Below are 12326 nucleotides of genomic sequence, written 5' to 3'. Positions count from 1 at the left end.
TACAGCCCTCTCGCAGTGTCCGGAGCACTTATGGTGGGTCTGACACACCGGTGTCAATGTGTTCTTTTTTCCATTTCCAGGAGTGTATATGACGGTAGTATCTGTTCCCGAAAGAACTGTTACCGTGGATGACCATGCAGCTTTGCTAGAAATGAAATGATAATTAAATAGACACCCTATCTGCAAGCAGGCGTTGATACACTCCATTGGGGACATGTTGAAAATATGTGCCCCGACCGGGACTCGAACCCGGGATCTCCTGCTTACATGGCAGACGCTCTATCCGTCTGAGCCACCGCGGGCACAGAGGATAGTGCGTCTGCAGGGACTTATCCCTTGCACGCTCCCCGTGAGATCCACATTCCCAACATGTCCACAACACTACATTCGTAGTACGCCTAATAGATGTTTGCCCATCATACTCATTACTCGTGGCAGATTAATCTACCAAGTCCCGTACGAGTTCGGGCATAGCGTGTGCGTTCGCACAAAAAGGTCAAAGGCCGGGAACCCATATTTTTTAACTATATATATGACGGTAGTATCTGTTCCCGGTCGGGGCACACGTTTTCAACATGTCCCCAATGAAGTGTATCAACGCCTGCTTGCAGCTAGGGTGTCTATTTAATTATCATTTCATATGTGTATGTATATACTCTGTGACTGTAAACTTAGTTAATTAAGCAGATTTTAGAAAAATTTGTTGCACGTGGCAAGTCCAATTGACTCACCATCGCTGTCAAATTCCCCCCCCCCCCCCCCCACCCCCCCAGTGGAGGGTTATGTAAGAGGTCCGAGCAGTTGTAATTTCGATGTATTGCTCATGCGCTGCCTGCGATATGCAAGGTATAAGAAAATCTCTGACCAGAGAGCAGTGTTGACTGCAGCAGGAACTGTGTAGCTGTAGCAGTAAGTTGTTGCTAGTCTGGAGTCTGCTCTGGTCTGGTATGGTGTATCGTGTAGGCTGGCCCGGTCGCGGTGCAGCGATCTCGGAGCCTGAGTATTATTGTATAAGGTAAAAAGCAGCCTCGCGCATATGTAGTAATGTTATCTTACGTCGCATGTAAATGTTTTAAAACTCTCGTAATAATGATCTTCCTCATAAAAAGTAACTTTTAACAACCATTCATTTCAATTTAAAGAATTTACTAATTTCTCCCATCCATGATCATCCCGATTATTGCAATAGAAAAATCAGTTGCTTCCTTTCATAAATGACAGATAGGTCGGCCAGCATTGCACAGAGCTGTGCCGGAAAAATTTATTGTAAGAGCAGATATATCCGGCGACTTCATTGAGGTAAGAATTTTTCCTGTTTTTTATTCAGAATGATCTTTCAGGGCCATGACGCAGCACTGCTGTCGTCCAAAATTTACCAGGTTAAATTCACAGTGAATTATTGAAAAGTCATAAGTGAGCGACAATTTAATTGAGAGGTTAGTTACATTGTATTGTTACCAGGTTACTGAATTTTTTTTATTGGGACGTTACACTGAATGTGAACGACATAATTATAATTTTTAGTGTTGAGAGGTTTAGGAATTTTTCTGTTTTGAGGTTACGCTAAATGTGAATGAATTTTGAGCTTAGATTAAATCAGAATGAATTTTTCTGGGGAGATTAAATGAGAATGAATTTTGTGGGGAGGTTACACTGTGAAAGAATTTTGTCTTGAGGCTACACTAAATTAGAATCATACTCGTATTATTGATTTTAATTTTGTGGGCAGGTTACACTGAATGACGATATATATTAACATTAAAGATTCTAAATTATTGTGGGGAGGTTACAACGTGTCCTGTGGATACATGTTATGTGTCTTTAATACAGTAGTTTTCATTGCCTGCTGCGACCTCACGCCTTTGATCATATCTGATTGTTCCACCTTTAGGGGCAGTTTCCCACCCCAAAGAGAAGAGAGTGCCCTAAATTTCTGTACGCTCCAGCACACTCTTTGTTAAGTCCGTTACCAGAATGAGGGTGACTCCTTATACCGGAAGTCTTCGGCCGCTAATATTGATTTTTAATGATAACTTAAGCGGTTTCGGGTTCTGAAGCCGGGAACGAGGACGTTTTAATTACCTGTCGAAGACGCTAACCCTGCACCACGGTTGAACCTATAATGGTATTATATAAAGGAACACATTGAATAGTACATAGCAGTGAACTGCTGTGAAGAGAGCAGCAGCAAGTCGGCCTAAACGGCAGAATTTACTTTTTTTTTTAGCAATTTACAACGGCGCAGCCCAATATCTGAAATTATTTCATCGAAAAAAGACTTTTCCCTTTATTACTTCATGGTCCATAACGTATATACGACAACCGTTACGTTCGATAAACTATTCACGCGGCCAGGTGGGTTTCAGGACTACTTCGTTCGCTCTTGTGACGTAAGCGGTGAGGCGGTGTCGAGTACCGGACCTCTGGCGAGGCGAGCCTGGCTGCAATCAGGAAACTACTCAGCGCTCATTTCGGGGTGCGCCGGGGAGTATTAACGGCGTTCCGGTCATCTGATTCAATCTGGCGCAAGCTGCATTACGCCACGACGCTGCAGGTTTATTAGACTTAAGCAAGTTTGAGGCGTAACTGCGTCAATTTGCACGACGGCGATGGCGTCTGTTTACGCAGCGCCAGCACGTGTGCTGCCCGGCACTAATTGATTACTGCGCAGGACACAGCGCCGTGGATTAATATATTAATATCCGGCGTAATTAGTGCCCAGCTGGCGGGCGATGCAGCACCGCAGCCAGCTTCTGATGGCACCGCATCACTTTTACGACGCCGTCGTCACACGGTTACCCGTCTGTCGCATAATATTAAAACTTTTAGCAACCCTGGGGGAGGATTTTGAAGCCGACACGTGCTTATCACTAACTGGGCCGGTTCTAATGCGAAACTCGTTAATCGACAACCACGAAAGAGTTTCCTTACAAAATACTCATACTCGCAAGTTTTCAGTAGGCTATCTGTATAGAAAAATGGAGAATATTCAGAAAAATCAGCGTCACAAAAACTTCTAACAGTTTCTAGATGGAGATGCTACACAAAAGAAGTTTTTCATAACGCGATCGCATAGTCCTAAAATTTCGAGATGGAACGTTGCACTATGCGTAGAGAAACATATTTCTTCCTACATTTATCTATCATATTGGCGTACTGATTGCGGTTCTAAATTAAGATAAGTTAGGAATAATCTGGAGGCGTATTGACTGTCACAATTTCCGGGCACCATTTGCCGACAGAAGAGGGTGGCGTGATACACTATGAACCTTCCACCATAGACCGTATCCACTGTTTTCGGAGTACTGACGTGGTAGTTGACCGCGCCTAGTTTATTGAAAAGCCGTATATATACATAAAGAGATATAATGTCATAAACAATGAGATGCATGAAAAACTGTTGCATCATCCGTGACGTTTAAATTTATAGTTTCTGTGCTACTAACTCTATTGCTAATAAATTTCGCAGACGCTATCCACGTGTGGCACTAAATGCACCTAAAAAAACATAGTTTGATACCACGCAGTGTTCACGACATATGAGGTGATAAACAATGAGATGCATGAAAAACTGCCGCTTCAGGAATGAGGTTTAAATTTATCGCTTCATTGCTACAAACTCTATTCGCAACACATTTTTCACACAGTACCCACATTTGCCGCTTAATGTACTCACACAAATAAATGATTCTACGACATATAGTTCAAGAAATGTGACATCATAAACATTGAGAAGCATGAAAAAATGCCGCCTCATGCATAAAATTTTAATACATTTTTTATTTACTGCTAAGACACTGCTAGAGTCAACTTAAGAAAATCACTGACACCTGGCAGCTTTCAATTGCGAAGCGCAAACGGTTGTAGACGAAAACAAAAGACATCTCTCTGGAGCTATGAAGAGGCGTTACCATAGAGACGTTTATAAAATCCTGTTGCAGACACGCCAAGCAGCTGCGTACAGAAACTCCCCAGGATCTTTGTACGACTGTTTCATAATTTCAAAAATAATATAACAATGTAAACACAGTTCATTTTTTTGTTTTCGTTTCTAGTAGGTAATTGGCAAAATGAATACCCAGGCAATGTCACGTTTGTCAGCTAGTATGACGATAAAGTTGAAAGCGTGTCTACACCCTTCTAATATGGTGTACGGCCACAACAGCCTGATCCTTCTGTGAATCGATACGCCAAATAAAAGGTTCCACAGCTGTTCGCTGAACATAATGAGCCCTTAGTTTTCTTCAGTACAGAGCACCGTCTGTCAATACGTGGCATTCAGATAAGAACACTGTGGAGACCAGGAAATTTATGTTAGTTCATCATCATATAAGAAAACCAGTTTTGGATATTACCTGCTATTTTAATGAGTGTGCTTTCATCTCGTTACCTGTCGACACTGACAAAGAACTGTAGGGTGGTATACGTACAAACAGAGAAATTTAGCACACAGAATGACTTACTACGACTCAATATAGCGGAGCAGTTGATACATGAATGTCAGTACTTTCAATAAACGTAATAAGGAGAATGAGTGTTGAACGTTAAGGGTGGAAAGTGCGGAAAGGTTTGTAAATCCAAACGGTAACATTTGGAAGGAGTCAAGTTCATTTTCTACACCTTTCATCACCTCGCAAATCCTTACAGTATACATTTATTAACTGTAGTTCAGGTATACATGCCGACAACGCAAGCTGAAGATGAAGAGATATAGAAAGTATAGAAAGTATATGAGGATATTGAAAGGGTAATACGGTACGTAAAGGGAGACGAAAATATAACACTCATAAGAGACTGGAAGGCAGTTGTAGGGGAAGGAATATAAAAAAAGGTTACAGGAGAATATGGGCCTGGTACAAGGTATGAGAGAGTAGAGAAACTAATTGAGTTCTGTAACAAGGTTTCAGCTAGTAATAACGAATTCTCTGTTCAAGAATCACAAGAGGAGGAGGTATACTTGGAAAAGGCCGGGTGATACAGGAAGATTTCAGTTAGATTACATCATGGTCAAACAGAGATTCCGAATCAGATACTGTATTGCAAGGCGTACCCAGGAGCAGATAAGACTCAGATCACAATATAGTGCTGATGAAGAGTAGGCTAAAGTTTCAGACATTAGTAAGGAAGAATCAATACGCAAAAATGTGGGATGCAGAAATACTAAGGAATGACGAGATACGCTCGAAGTTCTCTAAGGCTACAGATACAGCAATAAGGAATAGCTCAGTAGGCAGTACAGTTGCAGGGGAATGGATGTCTCTAAAAAGGGCCATCACAGAAGTTAGAAAGAAAAACATAGGTACAGAGAAGGTAACTGCGAAGAAACCATGGGTAACAGAAGAAATACTTCATTTGATCGATGAAGGGAGGAAGTAAAAAAAATACTCCGGGAAATTCAAGAATACAGAAATACAAGTCGCTCAGAAATGAAATAAATATGAGATGAAGGGAAGCTAAGATGAAATGCCTTGCATGAAAAATGTGAAGAAACCGAAAAAGAAATGATTGTCGGAAGGACAGACTCAGCATACAGGAAAGTCAAAACAACCTTCGGTGACTTTAAAAGCAAGTGTGGTAACGCTATGAGTGCAACCGAAATTCCACTGCTAAATGTAGAGGAGAGAGTGGATAGGTTGAAAGAATAATTGAAAGCCTCTATGAAGGGGAAGATTTCTGTGATGTGATGGAAGAGGAAACAGGAGTCGATTTAGAAGAGATAGGGGACCCAGTATTAGAATCAGAATTTAAAAGATCTTTGGAGGACTTAAGATCAAATAATGCAGGAGTGATAGATAACACTCTATCAGGATTTCTAATATCATTGTAGTAAGTGGTAACAAAACGACTATTCACGTTGGTGTGTAGGATGTATGAGTCTGGCGACATACCATCTGACTTTCGGAGAAATTTCCACAGAATTCCGAAGACTGCATGAGCTGACAAGTGTCAGAATTTTCGTACAATCATCTTAACTGCCCATGCATCCAAGTCGTTGACGAGAATAATATACAGGAAAAAGAAAGTTGAAGATGTGTTAGATGACCATGAGTTTGCGAGAATTATCACACAATCAGTTTAACGGCTCATGCATCCAAGTATCTGACAAGAATAACATACAGAATAATGGGAAAGAAAATTGAAGATGTGTTAGATGACGATCAGTTTCGGTTTAGAAGAGGTAAAGGTACAAGGGAGGCAATTCTGACGTTGCGGTTGTTAATGGAAGCAAGACTAAAGAAAAATAAAGACACGTTCACAAGTTTTGTCGACCTGGAAAAAGCCTTCGACAGTATAAAATGATGCGAGACGTTCGAAATTTTGAGAAAAATAGGGGTAAGCTGTAGGGAGAGACGGGTCATATACAATATGTACAACAGTCAAGAGCGAATAATAAGAGTGGACGACCAAGAACGAAGTGCTCGGATTAAAAACGGTGTAAGACAGGGATGTAATCTTTCCCGCCTATCGTTCAATCTGAACAGCGAAGAAGCAATGATGGAAATAAAAGAAAGGTTCAACAGTGGAATTAAAATTCAAGGTGAAAGGATATTAGTGACACGATTCGCGAATGACAGTGCTATCCTGAGTGAAAGTGAAGAAGAATTACATGATCTGCTAAACGTAATGAACCATATAATGAGTACAGAGTATGGACTGGTTGTAATCGAAGAAACACGAAAGTAATGAGATGCAGCAGAAGTGGGAAGAGTGAGAAACTTAACGTCAGGATTGATGGTCACGAAGTAGATGAAGTTAAGGAATTCCGATACATAGACAGTAAAATACCCAGTGACGGACGGAGCAAGGAGGACATCGAAAGAAGATTAGCAGTGGCAAAAAGTCATTCCTGGCCAAGAGAAGTCTATTAATATCAAATATAGGCCTTAATTTGAGGAAGAAATTTCTAAAAACGTACGTCAGGAGTACAGCATTGTATGGTAGTGAAACATGGACTGTGGGAAAACCGGAACAGAAGAGAATCAGATGTGGTACTACAGACGAATACTGAAAATTAGGTGGACTGATAAGGTAAGGAATAGGAGGTTCTGCGCAGAATCGAAGAGGCAAGAAACATGTGTAAAACACCGATAAGGGAAAGAGACAGGATGATAGGACATCTGTTAAGATGTTATTCTGAGTAGCTAGAAATAATTGCCGTGAAACAGAAGTGGTCCCTAACCCCATTAACCTGATCGTTTCTAAATACGAGATCGCTTGTATAAATGTGTGCTTCCATTCTTTCCTAACACGGAATGCCAATCTTTTTGGCGTTACCACTTACGTCTTTTGAGATGGCTTTGTACGATCATTCAGATTTATCTCTTTTTTTGCATTATCGCCGGTCATCGCATGTACGATGTCATGCGAAATTGTGCAAAAATTCATGATTAAGACCTGGTGAGAATGATAACCACGGAAACCACATACTTATGTTCTCTGTACTACTGTACAGTGGCGACAGATTACTCGTACCTACAGAATTCGCATCGGCTTTCAGTGCAAGTCTTAAATATGTGTACGACAAGAAAAAGTCTGTGAGGGAGAAGGATGCCCTCATTACTGAATTTACATAGACTGCATGGGTAGGCGGAGCATGAGGGGGAATTAGACCAACTGGAGGTCATATCTTATACAGACAGACATTTATTATAGTGAAACTCTGCTATCTCACAGAAGACAACGGTTACTAGGCTAAGCAGGCACTGACTGCATGTGATCCCTTATACACAGAAAGCATTAATGCTCTTCGTTAACCTAACCGACGGCAAAGAGCTCTCAAGAAAATTTAGGACAGTCGGGAATTGATGTGGAGAGAATAATTCTGGACTGCCGCAAAAAATAACACAGGGGATGAGAGATATCACATAGGGGAGGAGAGAACGGAAGTCACTGCATGCTATTTCTGTAGAAGCAGGGTCCCTTGACTACAGGGCGCCACAAGGAATAGAAACTGAAATCCATTACACTTGTCAAAAAATTATTCTGATAAAACGTGATACAAGGGAACATTGACATGCATATAGGGTTTCGTTGTGTTCGCTAAGTTTAGTACTATGCGATTACAGAAGGTAGTTAGAGATGGACAACAAGATCAGAGCAAATTTAATAAATACAATATCTCCAATAAATTTTGTTACATGAAATGATTATCCTTATATAGGGGTTCATTACGCTCAGTGACTTTAGCTCCCACTAATGGGAGGGATTCCTAACCATAAACCGCAGATTCAAAAATGAATGGAAATCGATGCCACACAAATATGTTCGATCTAACACACGTAGAATATAAAGACAAGCCATACAGATCGAGGATGCCCTTGTGCACTAGTTCGCTGAGGGTGATGAAATGATATTAGGTACGGAGCAAACACTGAGCTTAAGCAGAAACGACTATTCTAAGGCCACGTTGTCCTAGTCGGACTAAGAATAAACCATTACCGCAAGATCATTCATTATACGCGAATTTAACTACATAAAATACATAATTTCACTAAGAACACTGTTCATTGCTAGTTTGATGTAAACACGAAGTGTGCCTCATCTCCATCGATAATCTAGGGTACACAAAGCAGTCTGAACTTACAACAGACCATGTTCAAAAGAACAGAGATACTCGACTACTGCAGCAAGAGTGTCTTAGAAAGCAGACCTGGATGGCTGTTGGGGTCCTTTTTCCGTGGAGGGTGAGGGCACCGTTACAGGGACCTAACCAACTGGTTGGACGAAAAACGCGGGAAAGTTCAGACTTTTCAGCATGAAGTGATATTGGACATCTACAAAATAGACCAATGGAGGTAGGTATTTTTATGTTCTGAGGGAAGGGAACTTCCACAGCTGTCCACCATACATTTGAAATACACTCAACAACACATTTAAGTCGCAAAGAAATTGTTCAGGGCGTGGCAAAGGAGAGGAAGTGGTTGCTGATCTTAAACTAAATAAAACATGACTGCTCCATTGTAACCTTCTTCCAAGCACCGACGCATACTCGACTAGACAGCGAACAACGTCCTTGAGACCTTATTACGGCATGAAATTTAAAAAATTGAAAGAAACCTTCATAGTCCGGTGGCAGTTATATAACCAGCAGTTTCTAGTTTCTCGTAAGAGACACTAAGATAAATTTAGTGACCTTCACACTAAAATTTGTTGAACGGGCAATGTAATGTTAGTTCTGTATTAAATTGGGAATGATCACGACCATATTGAGCAAGAGATATAGAAACCCACTTACACTGATGCTTCCAGGAGCTAAAATCACTTATATAACTCGTTGCACTGACGTAGAAGCAATATAGACGCTTATCTTTTTGTTGCTTCTTAATGCTGCAGCAAAGTAGGTAGGGGGGCAGAGAGTGAATTATTGTGAATAGTTTAGTGATAGGCTTATTCTGATAGAATCGACATGAAACCAACCCCGACAAAAATGTACTAGCCGCTGTCACAAGCAGAAGATGAAGAAACTGAGGATGTGTACGAGGAACATACTCTCCTAGAAATTGAAATAAGAACACCGTGAATTCATTGTCCCAGGAAGGGGAAACTTTATTGACACATTCATGGGGTCAGATACATCACATGATCACACTGACAGAACCACAGGCTCATAGACACAGGCAACAGAGCATGCACAATTTCGGCACTAGTACAGTGTATATCCACCTTTCGCAGCAATGCAGGCTGCTATTCTCCCATGGAGACGATCGTAGAGATGCTGGATGTAGTCCTGTGGAACGGCTTGCCATGCCATTTCCACCTGGCGCCTCAGTTGGACCAGCGTTCGTGCTGGACGTGCAGACCGCGTGAGACGACGCTTCATCCAGTCCCAAACATGCTCAATGGGGGACAGATCCGGAGATCTTGCTGGCCAGGGTAGTTGACTTACGCCTTCTAGAGCACGTTGGGTGGTACGGGATACATGCGGACGTGCATTGTCCTGTTGGAACAGCAAGTTCCCTTGCCGGTCTAGGAATGGTAGAACGATGGGTTCGATGACGGTTTGGATGTACCGTGCACTATTCAGTGTCCCCTCGACGATCACCAGTGGTGTACGGCCAGTGTAGGAGATCGCTCCCCACACCATGATGCCGGGTGTTGGCCCTGTGTGCCTCGGTCATATGCAGTCCTGATTGTGGCGCTCACCTGCACGGCGCCAAACACGCATACGACCATCATTGGCACCAAGGCAGAAGCGACTCTCATCGCTGAAGACGACACGTCTCCATTCGTCCCTCCATTCACGCCTGTCGCGACACCACTGGAGGCGGGCTGCACGATGTTGGGGCGTGAGCGGAAGGCGGCCTAACGGTGTGCGGGACCGTAGCCCAGCTTCATGGAGACGGTTGCGAATGGTCCTCGCCGATACCCCAGGAGCAACAGTGTCCCTAATTTGCTGGGAAGTGGCGGTGCGGTCCCCTACGGCACTGCGTAGGATCCTACGGTCTTGGCGTGCATCCGTGCGTCGCTGCGGTCCGGTCCCAGGTCGACGGGCACGTGCACCTTCCGCCGACCACTGGCGACAACATCGATGTACTGTGGAGACCTCACGCCCCACGTGTTGAGCAATTCGGCGGTACGTCCACCCGGTCTCCCGCATGCCCACTATACGCCCTCGCTCAAAGTCCGTCAACTGCACATACGGTTCACGTCCACGCTGTCGCGGCATGCTACCAGTGTTAAAGACTGCGATGGAGCTCCGTATGCCACGGCAAACTGGCTGACACTGACGGCGGCGGTGCACAAATGCTGCGCAGCTAGCGCCATTCGACGGCCAACACCGCGGTTCCTGGTGTGTCCGCTGTGCCGTGCGTGTGATCATTGCTTGTACAGCCCTCTCGCAGTGTCCGGAGCAAGTATGGTGGGTCTGACACACCGGTGTCAATGTGTTCTTTTTTCCATTTCCAGGAGTGTATAATTCAATTTACGAAACAAATACAGGGGGAAGAAAGACAACTGGGAAAAATTTTCAGGTAACTGAAGGAATACTTCAGTTAACCTGCGAAAGTAGTAAGGAACAAATTTAGCAGGAAAAGACAAGAATACAGGAATATAAGCTAATAAGAAAGAAAGAAATAATAAATGCGGGAAAGCCATGGCGATAGTGCGCAGGCAAAACTATTAAAAATTACAAAAAGAAATGGTCGTTGGAAAGGCGTGTGCAGTGTAAGGAAAAAATCAGTGTTCGGTGAATGTGATGAGGATTGGCCAATCTGGAAGTCCTTGAATAGGTTGAGGTCAGGAGTGGGCAGGTCTCAGATTAAAGTGGCAAAATGGGGATACATTTAAGAACACAAAACTCAATGTAACTGCGGGGAAGATCAGACTCTTTTAACATATGCTTCATTGTCGACTGTGTCCAGCGACCTGCACGGAAGATGACATTAACCAGGAAACGAAAAATGCACTGAAAATGGTCAAATTTTGGTCAAAGATTATATAAACTGCGTTGATCTGTCAGCAATTGAATAAACCGTGTTTTATGCAGGTTTCTGACAAGAGAATAAATAAATAAGTAATACAACGCTTTTTTTTGTCGGCCAGTTTCCGTTGAAAAAAATGGTTAGTTTCTTCTCGGACACAGTGCAATATTCCCGCTTCAGCCCCTATAGCTTTGTCAAGTTCGCGGCGCTATACGTAGTTTTCCAAATGGCGTCTGTAACGGAGGCGCATTCCAAGCAGAGCGCTGTCATTAAGTTTGATTTTGGTGAACTCCAAAGCATCGCAGACATTCACAGGTGCTTTTGGAATGTCTACGGAGTCCAGACAGTGAACAAAAGAGCGGTGAATCGTTGGGCGAGGCGTATCTCATCATCACAACAAGACAGCGCAAACTTGTCTGTCCTCTCTCCTGCGTGCTGCCAGGCCGAACACAGTCGTGACTCCTGCAATGCTGGAACGTGCGGATACGGTTATTCGAAGCGATCTATGTATCACAATCAAACACATCGCTGGACGACCTGACGTCTCTGTTGGAAGTGCTGACACACTCTTCCACCAGTTGGAGTACTCAAAGGCGTGTGCCCGCTGGGTTACTCGCCGCCTAACAGAAGACCATAGAGAGCAACGAAAGACCAGCTGTGCGGAACTGCTTGAGCGTTGCGAGGCCGATCATGACATTTTTTCGTTGACATCGCCACACGCGATGAAATACAGCTTTATCACTTTGAACTGGAAACAGAGCAATAATCCTTGGAACCACACCACCTCTACTCCGGAAAAAAAGTTCAAAGTCGCACTCTCAACCGACCCCTGTCTTCTGGGGCTCTGAAGGCGTTATTCTGTTTGTTCTTCGCAAAAAAAAGTGCAAATGAGCTTCTCCTTCTCCA

At 43.2% G+C, this 12326-nt stretch overlaps 1 non-coding gene across 1 annotated transcript; it reads right to left on the bottom strand.

Moving 5' to 3' along the window:
* Nucleotides 1–228: 228 nt before the first annotated feature.
* On the bottom strand, nt 229–303 carry Trnat-ugu (transfer RNA threonine (anticodon UGU)). The gene has a single exon. It is a non-coding gene; the product is annotated as a tRNA-Thr (tRNA).
* Between the last annotated feature and the right edge of the window lie 12023 nt (nt 304–12326).

Source organism: Schistocerca nitens, chromosome 1, assembly GCF_023898315.1.
Source record: "Schistocerca nitens isolate TAMUIC-IGC-003100 chromosome 1, iqSchNite1.1, whole genome shotgun sequence".
Classification (NCBI taxonomy): domain Eukaryota; kingdom Metazoa; phylum Arthropoda; class Insecta; order Orthoptera; family Acrididae; genus Schistocerca; species Schistocerca nitens.
The sequence above is the reverse complement of the archived record's forward strand: the minus strand, read 5'-3'. Positions and strand labels throughout refer to the sequence as shown.